A 14,310-nucleotide genomic window follows, 5' to 3' on the forward strand; every position below is an offset into this window, starting at 1 on the left:
GTAAAACTATTACACATACACATCGTACCCGATCCTAATTAGATGTGCATGTTGCACGTCGAGTTGCCTGCTTCTAAACACTACAGTGCACGGTTACAGAAACCGCAGGCCCCGCTTCCGCTCAAAGAAACGAAAAGGGAGCGACCCCACACCCAAGAGAAGGGGTACCACAGGTAAGCAAAAGACAATATTCTCCTGGAAATAGTTAATCAAGCTGACATTAGCGCTGCTCTTAGATTTTACTTCAATAGTGATCTCACTCTGTTATCTGCATTCATACACAGCACACGGGAAGTAACCAATTGTAACCAAACACACGACCCAGTGGGACCCCAGAAGTCAATTATGTCAAACAATACTCAAAGTCACTATTTATAAAAATGACAAAAATGATTTTAATAAAATTAACCTTTACATAGCAAAATAGTTAAAAACTATGGCACACGGCGCTTGTGGAGGGAGCTGCGACGTGACTGCACAGCCAGACCTGTCCTTCTTATCGAGCAACGGAGGATACATGAATGGGAGAGACATTCAACCTTTAAACAATAACTATACAAGGCTACTAACTATACTGGGTGTAAACATACCATCGCAATAGCCTTGAATCATAGAGAAGACGTTGGTTTCTCCTGTATTTTTAAATTATCGATCCCTCCACCAGTGGACCCATCACGCCCAATATAATGCAACATGACTAAGAAGCACTTGGAGCTCTAAGAGCCCGACTTAATTTTAATATTGCAAATCTAAAGGATCATTCACCTGAATCTCTCGAATATTTAAAGGAAGAAGCGCATGGAGTATTAAAAATCCCCGCAAATAATTGCAACGGCCCATTGGACCCCCTCAGAGTTTTTGAGAGGACAAATTCATGGTGTCTTATTGGGAGAGATCGCTATATATACATACTGTCTTGAAGAAGGTGATCTACAATAATATTAACTTCACCGAAACGCGTCGACGCACTACATGGTGTTACATCCAAGGATCTGGCTGGGTGTCAAATAGATGATATAATCCAAGGACATTCACGTGATATCATATTGTATCCTATATGGAGTAACAAAAATGAGGATGTTTTTATAATTTTGCACTGTCACTTTTTGCTCTCCTATTTTTATCTGTTATTGTCAATTGATTTGTGTGTTTTTTAATTGTACGTGTACATTATAAATTTGTACATGTGTAGTTTTGAACTAATTTGCTATGTACAGGTTAATTTTATAAAATTCTTTGTCATTTTTATAAATAGTGACTTTGAGTATTGTTTGACATAATTGACTGCTGGGGTCCCACTGGGTCGTGTGTTTGGTTACAATTGGTTACTTCCCGTGTGCTGTGTATGAATGCAGATAATAGAGTGAGATCACTATTAGAGTAAAATCTAAGAGTAGCGCTGATGTCCGCTTGATTAACTATTCCCAGGAGAATCTTGTCTTTTGCTTACCCGCTTCCGCATCTGCTTGGCTTTATGGGGTGTGTAATTGTGTGTGACTGTTTGTGTGTGTCTTTTCTATTTAGGAGCGAGTAGTTTGACAAATTGGAGAACAACGCACATTCCTGGTCCGTCTTGATGAGAACAGTTCGCAGGGAGAGAGAGAGGGGGGCTCGGCCTCTGGAAGGGTGAGTCAGTGTTCCAAGATAGTGCAAATGAGTAACGCTCTGTCCAAATGTAAAGTCTTGTTAGCTGCCAAGCGCCAACTGAGAAAAGAGAAAACAAACATCTGGTGAGTCAGGGGGCTGGTGAGCGGGAGGCATTCCTTTGTAGTCTGGTGGGGGGGAATGCGAGGCACAAATGGTGTAATGGTTGTGTGATGGGGAGCAAAGGAGCGAGCGAGCGAGTGGAGGGAGTGGGGGGAGTGAGCGAGTGGGAGGGAACGAGGCATTCCATTGAAGTCTGGTGCGAGGCTGATGGGTTTGACGGGCACGCGCATCACATGAACTGCACGTAATCCGCGCTTGTTCAAAGAGTTTGTTTCAACTCCTATAGATCTCGACATTTGCAATGCGCAAGCGCATTGGCAGAGGTCGAGATCTAAAAACTGCTTGCAGTATATAATTTTAGATGGCATCAGTGGTTCAGAGCATCGCCGATGGTCCATTTTCACCACCCTATTTCCACTTAGCCTGTCATTGGTATAATTGGTCTAAGCCAGATAAAACAAAGAATACAATAAAATGTATCATTATATAATCATTATATTGTAATTGCACATATATATAGTAATTATTACCTAGGATGAGGTGTGGTAGCGTGTTACACTGAACCACATGCTGCTCTGGAACCCAGAGTTAGTTTTTTTTTTTTTAGTTTATGGTTGGTTACTGAAATTAGTCAAGCACTCTTATAGAATCCATGGCATGCATTTACTCCCTGTACTGTGGTGACAAGTGCTAGACTGACACCTAGTGCATACTGACACTGTTTCAGTCTACCCATAGCTCCCTTTGTACTGCCTTTCGTGTGAGTGGTATTTTCTGTCGACTGCTTTGATCGTCCTGCTCCGTCATCTTCAGGAACAGTGCTGTCTTTCACACTAACTTCTTACAGGCTGACTACACACTGCCATCTTCCTGTTGGTCTCCACATTGTTCAGCAGGAAGTGCATTGAACAAATTAGCGGCTTCTTTCAGCCTACAAGTACGGTTTGCATAGCAAAGTTGCAAAGGAGGCTCAAGAAGACGTGCCACCGGCAGAGCGGATGTATCCCCCTAAACTACACTAGAATGGTTACGAGACCCAGCTTTTGTAATGACCAATTTTAAGAACTCCATCAGTAGGCTTAGGTGCGCTGGCTAGATTACATCTCTTGCGTTTTTAACAAAGGCATGAATGAAGTGATTGCTTTTAATGGTTCATTCTGTTACCTCAGTTACAAAGTAGTGAGCTACTCCTTTTCTCACACTGGACTACTTCCTCTGAAACATTAAGGAAGGAAAATAATTGTAATGTTTTGTGATGTGCACACATTTTACAAGACTGTAAAGTAGCCGTGAATGCTTGTACTAGTGTCTTGTATGATGCACTCTCTTGACTGTCAAACGTATCTGTGACAGGCAACCATGCTGTGTTTGAGACACTATTGTTTGACCTGTGACAGGCACACATTCAGTTGTTGATTAATATGTCAATTCGATGTCAGTTATTTATATTTTGTGGTTCATATTTTGATACACTTTACTTAATTTCACCATACAGTTTGAACCACCTTCTAAGTTCCACCCAAATAAGGATGGTATTCCTATTCCATAGTCCGGAGGGAAATAATATTTTCAGATTTATATTATAGATTTGGAGCCTGATAGACTATATGTGGAGATATGCAAAAACGTTTTTTCACTATTATTTGGCATCTGGCAGACAAGTTGTTTTTATAACTCTTCCCCAAGTGAGACACCAAGAGGGGCCCGTCGACTTTAATGAATCTGAGTTAGCTCTCAAAAGGATGGAGAAAATATTTAAATCAAGTGAGAGCACTGGTTTTGACTAGTTCAAAATTTTCCAAGGGGATGGGGAGTATTTTGCTAAGTTTATAATGGCACTCTCTGCCATCTTCCTCATGCAGTTTCTGGACTAGAGCAGAATAAATGATCTGTGATCAACTCATAGTCCTTGTCTGAAATTTAAAAAATATAGGAACAACTTTGGATACAGGTAACCCGTGTTTACATGACCCTGTTAGTACTGCAAAAGCCACTGAACAATCCATGGTGTGGATTAGAGCTGTCAGTAATGACAGAAAGGTTGCAAAAAGTTAAGGGGTATGTAGTGAATCAGAAGTTTTACTTGATTTAAATGTGGTATCAATAACCATGTTGCCTCGTTGTGTGACCTACTATTAGCAAGGAGTGTAAACTGTGGAAACGTGGTGTATTTCCCAGATTTTGTAGGAAGTCAAAGATGTTTCCCAAGAGCAAAAAGAACAAGATTGGATGTGTTGTAGAGAGTGAGGAGGATGATAGTGGGTATGTTAGTAAAGAAGGTTTGGAAACGGAGACCCATGGATTGGTGTTAGTTTTGAAGGAGGTTGGTGGTACCGTTACTTATAAAACAGAAGGGCCTCAAGTTCCACCCAAGGATCACGTCACGGTGTGGTGGAAACAATGTTGCACTTATGGCTGATTCTGTTTTATGTATAGGATAAAATCACCTATAAAGGTGATAAATAACGGAAGAATCTGTGGTAGGGGGTACCGATATAGGTTTAAAGAAAGGGGGGTCCAGTTAATAATTGAAGGCCTCCTTTGTTGAACCAAAATAGACCCGACGATACACATGTGTATCTTAAATTAAATTAGGATGGGACCTCCGATATATATATATCATTAAAGTAGGTTATTAGTTGAAGATATAAGAAATGGTAGTTATACAACATACCTTTTAATATAGTGTGCTTCGTGATTATATGTACGATAATAGGAAAAAAGTCCGAAAATCTCAAAAAAATACCAATACTACTTTACAGAAGATATCCGGTTCAAGGAAAATCAGAAACTAGACGTTATACCTCGATGAGAGAAGTTTAAAGCCAGAAAAGGTAAGAATGACTACACGAAAAACAACCGAAAAGATAATCTAGGGTAGGGGGACCAATGAGTAATATACTGTAATATTATTAACAGGGCATACGTACAAAAAAGAAAATACAGAAGAATAAAAACGAAATAGCACCTGGTAAACAGAAAATCGGCGGGGTACCCTGAAATACCGCTCGAAGGTAAACTAAGAGAGATAGAAAGTATGAATGAGATAATGGACTTAGTGAACAAGCCATTCAAAACCATGTCTCCAATTCTTTAGGTTAATAAACTAAAATACGAAGAATCTGAAGACAAGGGTGGTGCAGAAATTTGACCAGTACCACTAAATTTTCCATCGATCTTAGAAGATAAAGGTAATTCTTCCTTACTGCATAAAAACTCGGAAGAAGTAAGTGGGATGAAAATTAAAAAAAAAGAAATATAATTTGAATATCGTCTATTGATCCGACAGGGCGACACGTGTAATCACATCCTGATGCCCTGGGAAAAAGGAAGAAATCTTGTAAGGAATAGAATCTCTTCCTGGGTAGGAACAACAGCATCCACCAGTCTTTTCTGAAACTAAGGCAAGTATAGGGACCTGAGTGTGAGTGAGGGTAACGAATGGTTTGAACATATATGAAGTTAAGCCCAACACTAAAATATAACGGAAGGGATAGGAATCATGTGTATCGGAAACCATTTATTATGACAGTCTTGAATAGGGCTAACAACAATAGTTGAAAGGTTTTTCCTTTGGAGATTTATGATGTAAACTGGAGTGGAATGGGTTAGGTAAAGAGAAAACTGCGAGGATTTTTCTATTAATTGTGATATATTGTTGTTTTATATATACAGAAACGTAGAAAGATTGACCCCATGAAATTGTGGCTGTCCTGAAGAAGGTGTTACTATATCAATGAAATGACACCGAAACGCGTCGACGCTTGGAAAAGTAGAATCCAATAAAAGCCCTACGAATTAACAGATTTACCGAAAGTTTGGATACTGTAATTTCGGTTTAGATATGAGGCTATTGGGTCAGTAAATCAAGGGAGTAGGAATTTTTGATCCTACAGGTGAATAGGGGTCGTAGATTGTGATTAATTGTGTACCTTGGAGTTTTGAAATTTTATATGCGAAAAATCTGTAATGTTTTTATAATTTGTTTTTTAAACATTTATATGTTTTATGAATTTAATGTGAACAATTGTTTTTTATGTGTGACAATACAATGTATGTTTTCAAATAATGTCCTTCAGTATAGTTCTGAATTTTAACAACAGTAATCAACTACAAATAAAAGAATAAGATTGTAAACGTCATATTTTTGTGTTGGAGTGATACACATATAGAAAGTCTGCTGTGCCGAATATGTGGGTGTATATGAAATTCTAGAGTGTGAAGGAAAGCAGATGTAGTCCAGGGATCCTTTTTTGACTTTCAGTGTCTACAGTACCCTGTTCCCTGGAACTTAGTGGGGTCTTCTCTCATGTGAAAACATGATTCTGTTCCACTGACAATGATCTTGAAGGATGTGTTTGATAAGGAATCTGGAGGTCAGGTCGATGTGAATGAATTGGAACCTTCAGACATAGTAGCTGGTGCATTTGATGGAGGCAAAATAGATATGCTTTGGTTTTTCCACACCAATGTGTTTTTTTGTTTTTTAAGGGGGAGGAATACTGACATTAAATTGTATATAGCGCTCAAAGGAGTGGATGTTCCTTTATTGGAAAGATTTATGAAAACTTGAAAAAATCATAGGTCCAAGAAGCACAGACCAGGCGCTTGTGGTGAGTGATATTGATAAAGGAGGCTGGATAATCAAGTGATTTCCTATGGTGTTTTCTGAGAGACTTGGGTTGCCGAAAAGATTCTCTCTAAATTCAAATTAAGCGGTAATGTTGCACCTTGGAAAACAAAAGCAGAAAGGGTCTCCGCTTAGTGTAAGGGAAGAGTTGAAGGAGGTGTTGGATAGTACGAATAAGGATAGAGTTATAGAGGAAATAAATTACTCTGATTGGGTCTCCGCTATAGATTTAGCCTGCAAGGCAGGCAGCAAACTCCAGTTGTGTGTGTACTTTTATGCCTTAAATGTCAACAATTTGAGGCGTGCTCATCCGTTGCTTAACACCAATGATTGTGCATGTTAAAGGGTGTTAAGGTATTCTCTACCCTAAATTTAAGGTCCTCATACCACTGGGTTGTGTTGGCACTAGAATCTAAAACCCTTACAGAATTTCTGACTGATGACACAGTTCCACTTCGCAGGAATCTTATTCGATCAACATCCGTTGTAATTTTTAGGTCTCGCTGAGCGAGACATTTAGTGTGAGGCTCCAGAAAATGCTAGCACACACTTTTGCTTGTGGTGACCTAGAGCTTGCGGGTATGCACACATGCGCGTGCGCCTCGCTCCGCCTCTCCAATGCTCGCTATGCGTCTCCTTCTTCCTTTTTTCTGTAACGCAATGAGGCCCGAGAATACTTCTGAGGGGGGGCAGGGGGCAACATGTGTGAGCGTGGTTGCTTTTGTGCTCGATCTGGGACGGGCAGAGAAGGAAAAGGACTCTGTCTCTTCCTTACTGCCCAGAGAAGACAGGGACAATGTCCTCTTCTTTTCTGTGCCGGCAGCTGTTCCCGCCCCCCCCCCCTTCTTATTATTCCCTCTCTTTCTGTCTTGCTCCTCACTTAATGAAAACCGTGACTAGTAGAAACGGTTCACAACCTCTTTCCTTCTTTCATTTAGTTGCTTCCCTGTAAAATGGATCCAAAAAAGAAAAACACTCTTGCGGGAAATGCCCTTTTTCCGACATTTTTCTATTCCAAAGTGCAGCTATCGGGATGGAGAGAAATAAAAGGTTTTAAATAGGAAAAATAAATACATAAATAAATAAAGTAAGACAGAGTGGTTGCAAAGTGGTCAGATTGGTTTTATTCACATCCAAACTCATCAGCCTCACTTTGCAGTGAAACACTACTTTTCTTTTCTTGTCTTTCTTTGAACAGCATTGTTGTCCCCAGATGGGGAAGAGCACCATTTCTGGATGTATTGCAATACCTGGTTGATGGGTGGATAGGAAAACAAAATGTGCACCTCTGTGTTTATGGGTGTGGTCTTTTTAAACCATATTGTTTCCGTTTATTAAGACTATAAGCAATGGACATTGAAACGGTTCCCTTCAGGGCCCCGTAGTCATGACCTTAACTTTACAGGTAAAACCACTTGCTGAGTTCTGAATAGTGAGTGAGAGATCGTTAAGGTAACCATGTTGTTTCCGCTTACATTTCACATACTTTACTTAAGTTTGCACTTCCTGTGAGTGTTTGCTTTCACTTTTTTTCCAGGCAGTATATTACTCTTAAGTCGCATCCTGGTGTTTATAGCGGGGCACAATTGGGTTGTAACTGAAGGCAGTGTGAGTTTTTCTCAGTGGGGCAGTATGGTGTTCAGTGGGGGAGAGGATGTGGCACTATGAACAGAGCTGTTGAATTTGGAACCAGGGAGCCGGGTTCAGCCTTCATGACCAGTCCTCCAGACCACTCTCCTGAGGGAGCACATTCCCATGCTAGACCTTAGAAAGCCCCACTAGACCTTAGAACCTTGAAGGCCTGTCCACCACAATCCATACTGAAGTTCACCTCCAGCCTTGCGGGCAGGCCTACGATGCAGCACACCCTAGAGCAACAGTGATCCAGTCACTGTGAATCTGTCACTGATGTCACATGAACCTTGAGCAGGTTAGGGCGGTGCGAACAGTGTGACCGCACTGGGTACCTATTTCACTGGTAACTGTGGAGGAATACAAATATCTGGGTGTAATTGTTGATAGAAAAGGGACATTTCAGCCACAGAAAGAAGCAATAAAAAGGAGAGGAATCACAATAGCGGTCGCACTGAGGAATCTTAAAATAAAAGCAGCTGGCTGTAGCTTTACCCCACTACTAAAAGTGATCCAAGCAAAACTGACACCGGCTATTACTAACGGAAGCGAATGCCTCAGTGGGAGGGATGCGCAGATATTGGACAATATAACAGCCAGAGCAATGCAAAAGATATTCAACCTGCCTAATTATACCTCCCAGGCACAAATAAGGCTTGAATTTGGCCTGAGGAATCAAAGAGTAGACAGAATGGGCGCCTATGCCAAAAGTTTGCCTAAAATACAGGGAGCTGAAGTCTCAAGCTTGAATCGCATATCTGGAAGGAGTTAGAAAGAAAAAATAAGTGTGCAGCTGCAAACTATTTAAAGCACTCAATAGACTCCTTGGACCTACAAGACGCCTGGAAGAGCATTGGATCTCATAATACCTTCAAACAACTAGTAAATAAATCTGTAAGGATAATTTCGCTAGTAGAGGACGAAGCAACACTAGCCAACAGGGCTCACGGCTGGACCCTCATCCAAAATTATACTAGCAGCTCCTGTCAAAGCTACCTAGGAGTCGTTTACACATGGATCACAAAGGAGAAGTTTATACGACTACGGCTGGGCATTCTTCCATCACAATACCACCTTTCCCTGTGGAAACGGCTCCAAACGAAAACAAATTGCCGGTTATGCGGGGACCCAAAAGAGGATATCCTTCACTTAATATGCATTTGCAAAGAACTGGAAAAGGAGCGCAGATATCATTTAAAACCAACTATAAAGAAACTGGGAATAAGAACATGTCGGCAGGCGGTCAAAGCATGCTTTGATTGGAAAAACATCTAATTAGCAAGTCATCTTGTTAAATTTCTGGAAAAAAAGCAGAACGCCAGAAAGGAGAGATTGGATGAAGGAAACCCATTCGGCATTTGAGTCCTATTGCCCCACTCAGCAACGACAAGGAACAACCATCCCAACGTAAAAATTTTGTAAGAAATGGCATTCGTCATCAAAAATTACAAGCTGCGTGCCCAGACACTCTGGCAGTGCCCATTTTAATTCGTAAAAAAGATCAAATTCTTCCTTTCTTAAGCAAGTCTGTATATCTCCGTCACTATGGACCGATTACAATGTTACAAAACTGCAGAAGCTGTTTGCAACCATCTATAAGACTCCCTCGAAGGCCTATTGCTTGACTGTCACGCCCACCTGACGGTAGTGCTCAAAATCGCCCCAAGAACCTGCAGTCGCAAAGAGTTTAATATAGACCCTTTGGGCGACATAACAATGTATTTTTATCTTATTTCACGGAAAGTGCTAAAGATGCCTAATTTTTAAGAATGCACTTTTTAGCCTTATGAAATTTTGCTCAATGTTTTTAATGAAATTTTAACAAATATATTTATAAAAAGGGTTGTACCAGATACAATTGTATTTTAAGTTCGTTTACACATATTACATTTAGCTGATTGCAATGGTTTTAATTAACTGAGCAATAAAGAATTACTTACTATTTTGGGTCTGTGCGTAGTGTTTTATTAAGGTTTTAAAAAAACTCGCTGCCTCCTTCCTGGCCTCCAGCAACTTTCAGCAACAATAAAAATGTCATGATAACTTTGGTGATTAATGTTCTTCCCAGAGAGAGATCAGCGTTTTGTTTAGTGGAAGGGTTGACTCCTGGAAAGGTGGCACAGAGGGTTAATGTGCCTGCTGCAAAGAACATGTACCACGCAGATCACAAAGTGCATATGATGTTAACTAGGTTAGTAGGTTACTGCTTTGTCAGAGAGATCCTTTTGTTACTTGCAGTTTATAAGTTAAAATCCTAACATAGAATAGTGAGCTATTAAACTAGACTGCCTACTAGTATGGGTGTCATGTGGCTTCTACACCTTGTAGTCCTTTGTCTTATGTAACATTTACTATACAGTGATTTACACACATATAAATGATTGTCTCTGTGTAGTGTCCAAGGCATAGGTGATCTTTGGGGGCACCAAAAAACATTGTTGCACATGGCGTCACCAGCACTAAAGCCGGCCCTGCCCCTGCCATCGAGGCCAGTCTACCTCACCCATTGGTACCTCCATTGGCCTTGTTTCAGCAGTAGTAACTGCAACTCACCAGTAGTAGCTGCAACTCACCAAGGATCGGCAATGCAGGATTTGCACACACACCAAACTAAGTTTTCAAACTTCACACTTTCTGCTTCATGCACAAGCACTTTTAACATGTGCTACCTGCTCTAGAGCCACTGGAATTATGCAGCAATGAGGGACAAAAAGATATCCGCAGTGTTGACTAAAATATGCAACGAAAAAAGGCTCCCGCGTATAATGCAATATATTTTCTTATATTTTATTATTTAGACATTTTTACACATGTTAAGTCTCTGCAAAGAATCTGCCTCATTAGTATCAGTATAACATACTAATGCAGCAGTGAGGAAGGTGATCAGTCAATCTTTAGAAAGAGCCGTCCACTTTGCAGCAACTCAAGTCACGTTTTTAGTAACTTTTTATCCGTTTGAGCTACAAAAATGATTAGTTAAAACTGCAAGATTATGCAGTGAATGATGTATTATGTGACAAATATAGCAGATCCATAATTATATAGAAAACATTTGCAAACTAGGATATTTTACCATTCCTGTTTGAACTGCTCTTGTGGAAGAAGGGAGGAGAAGTGCTAATGAGAAAACTGCATGGCTTGGAGGCAAATGGCTTGTGATTCCACTTTTAAGCGTATTTGGGACAGTGTGTGATTGGAAATATATTCCACTTTGTGAATGTATTTAAATGCCAATAACTCCTATTAAACCTTAAATAATCAAGTGTATCCATTAGTTGAATTAAATAACACAATAAGCTGTAATTGGTCGGTGAAATGCCAAACAAATACCGAAAATTGGGATGTTTGGCACATTCTGGCCACACCTCTGACTCCACCCACTGATCCAATCCTTGGGTTATCCCCTTCCTCGGAGTCTCCACCCACAGTTCCCCTACTTTTTTTTCCCCCACTTCAACCACTGGGTACAATCATGGACTTGAAACAGTGCAGCAAGGAGATGTATATCTACTCTGTGTGGTGAGGAATTGTAAACTCCGGAAGTTTAACTCTTCATCACCCTGGGATTACACTCTCTTGCACGCATTCCGTCTCTCTTGTTTTCCTCTTCCTCCCCCTCCCCTTCCTTCACTGCCTCTCTCCCTCACTCTAGTCCTCTCCTCTTTCTCATGTTCTCATCCTTTCTTTATCTCACACTTTCGCTCTCCATCTCTGTATCCTCTCCCCGTGTCTCTTTTTTGCTCTCTGTGGCATTCTCTGTCTAAAGCATACACACTTGTCTTACTCCATTTATCTGTTTCCTCCGCCCACTCCGAAACTCTTGCCTTTTCTTCCCTATCAAGTACTGTTTGAACGACTCAAGAAAAATATGATATCTTTATTTAAGGTGTTAAGAATATCGTAACATTTAGTTGGCCTAATGGCTTGGGCGGTCGACCTCAAATCTGGGGAACTGGGTTTGAGTCTTGCAATGACGCTGAACATCCTGTGATTCTGGGCACATCACTTAATCTCCCCGTGCCTAACAAAAAAACAAAACAAGCATTTGCAATGCAATAGGTCTCGCATTAGGAAAGTTTGACCTATTGGTATTGTAAATGACAAATTTTGTATTTATGTGTTGGTTTTGAAAATAGCGAAATTAATAGCTTTGTCATTTTCAATGCCAATAGTTTTAACTTTCGCAAATGTGACACCTATAGCATTTGTAATGCAATATGTGTTGTATTTACGAGACTTAGATGTATTGATATTACAAATAACAATGGCTTTTTATTTTTAATAATGAATACTTAAATAAAAGTTATTGTAATTTATAATGGCAATAGCTTAAACTTTGGTAAATAACTTTTATGAAGATTATGTGCAGTGTTTTATATTGTGACGAAAATCCAAGACAAGGAGTGAAATATTAACATATTTATGTGACATTTGTAATAAAGCTTGAAACATTGAGAGAACATATTTGAATCAGTTGTTGTTGAATGGTTGCACAGATTGATGCTGTGGTGGCGTTCAGTGATGCTGTGGTCGCGCATAGTGATGTTGTGGTGCCCCTGAGTGATGCTGTGGTGGTGCTGAGTGATGCTGTGGTGATGCAATAGATAGAGTGTGCGCGATAGAGTGTGCGCGATAGAGTGTGCGCGATAGAGTGTGCGCGATAGAGTGTGCGCGATAGAGTGTGCGCGATAGAGTGTGCGCGATAGAGTGTGCGCGATAGAGTGTGCGCGATAGAGTGTGCGCGATAGAGTGTGCGCGATAGAGTGTGTGCGATAGAGTGAGGGAGGGCGGTAGATAGAGGGAGGGCGGTAGATAGAGGGAGGGCGGTAGATAGAGGGAGGGCGGTAGATAGAGGGAGGGCGGTAGATAGAGGGAGGGCGGTAGATAGAGGGAGGGCGGTAGATAGAGGGAGGGCGGTAGATAGAGGGAGGGCGGTAGATAGAGGGAGGGCGGTAGATAGAGGGAGGGCGATAGATAGAGGGAGGGCGGTAGATAGAGGGAGGGCGATAGATAGATAGACATAGATAGAGTGAGGGCGATAGATAAGAGTGCAATAGACAGAGTAAGGGAGATAGATAGATAGACAGATAGATAAAAAGAGGGCGATAGAGAGAGGGGTGTAGAGAGAGAGGGGTGTAGAGAGAGAGGGGTGTAGAGAGAGAGGGGTGTAGAGAGAGAGGGGTGTAGAGAGAGGGGTGTAGAGAGAGAGCGGTGTAGAGAGAGCGGGGTGTATAGAGAGGGCTGTATAGAGAGGGGTGTAGAGAGAGAGGGGTGTAGAGAGAGCGGGGTGTAGAGAGAGCGGGGTGTAGAGAGAGCGGGGTGTAGAGAGAGCGGGGTGTAGAGAGAGAGGGGTGTAGAGAGAGAGGGGTGTAGAGAGAGCGGGGTGTAGAGAGAGAGGGGTGTAGAGAGAGAGGGGTGTAGAGAGAGGGGTGTAGAGAGAGTTTGTTTATCCTACTCTCAGCTCCTGTTCCTTCTGTTATCGAATTACAACAATCCATTACTCAGTGAAATGATTTGTTTATCAGACGGACCGTTTGCATGAAGTGTTTTAATGACTCTAAATTTCCGGTGTATGATACACGATTTCACACAATTGTTCTGCGTTACGCAATTCTACATTGTGCTAAGAAGTACTCAATTCGTAAAAAAATATAGTCACATCTCGAATCTGCTACCATTAGATGAATAAAAGAAAAAAAATTATATTTTTGTTGAACGATTACAATATTGGTTTGCTTAGACAACTCAGCGTTTGAAAAAGAGCATTGAATGTTGAATTAAAAAGTGCGTCAGCTGGCTACTCAAGTACCTGTTAGTTGCTTGATATGCACCACTTTCAACATTTCATAGTCTTTTCGTGGCTGTGTGCATCTTAGACTTAAAACGTCTTTGCCCACACTGATTGAACTTCACAGCAAAACGCGCCATTAATAGTACACTCCCGAACACGGGTCGTTTATCAATACATTCACGACCCTTAGGGCAACCCATGTCATCGGGGAAGTAAGTCCCTCTTTCCATTTCACATTATTCACTTCATCTTGCAGTCACTCAGATTGTTTACAATTTACAGATGTCTTGTTTCTGTAGATTTTTCATGCTACGCATGACTCTTCCACAGAGCATGCACTGAACGGAACCTCTAGATGTCTAGATGATGTCAGGTCATGAGTGGGTGTTCATCAAAGGCCCCCATTAAGCAAGGCGTGTTTCATGAAGGGATGCAGATTGCATGCTCATGCACTTATTGGCCTCTCAGAGCGATGTTCGATTGTGTGACACAGCGCGAGTCTGTTGCACGTGTTAGTCTTTGTGTGTGTGCAAGGGCATAGTGAAGGGGT

At 41.1% G+C, this 14,310-nt stretch overlaps 1 protein-coding gene across 10 annotated transcripts in view; it reads left to right on the forward strand.

Annotated features, from left to right (window-relative positions):
- MED25 (mediator complex subunit 25) overlaps nt 1-14,310 on the forward strand; it is a 260,000-nt gene that overhangs the window by 32,918 nt on the left and 212,772 nt on the right. For 5 of the 10 annotated variants that reach the window (XM_078655183.1, XM_078655190.1, XM_078655189.1 and 2 more), the window contains one exon: nt 1,525-1,626. The exons of 3 other annotated variants lie outside the window; for them this stretch is intronic. The gene's annotated coding sequence lies outside the window, so the exon portion shown is untranslated. Of the gene's footprint in view, nt 1-1,524; nt 1,627-4,469; nt 4,542-4,626; nt 4,722-4,804; nt 4,899-4,996; nt 5,112-14,310 lie in introns of those variants that run through there. 2 more of the 10 variants (XM_078655193.1, XM_078655188.1) reach the window with 2 other exon arrangements.

This window comes from Lissotriton helveticus, chromosome 7, assembly GCF_964261635.1.
Source record: "Lissotriton helveticus chromosome 7, aLisHel1.1, whole genome shotgun sequence".
Taxonomy (NCBI): Eukaryota; Metazoa; Chordata; class Amphibia; order Caudata; family Salamandridae; genus Lissotriton; species Lissotriton helveticus.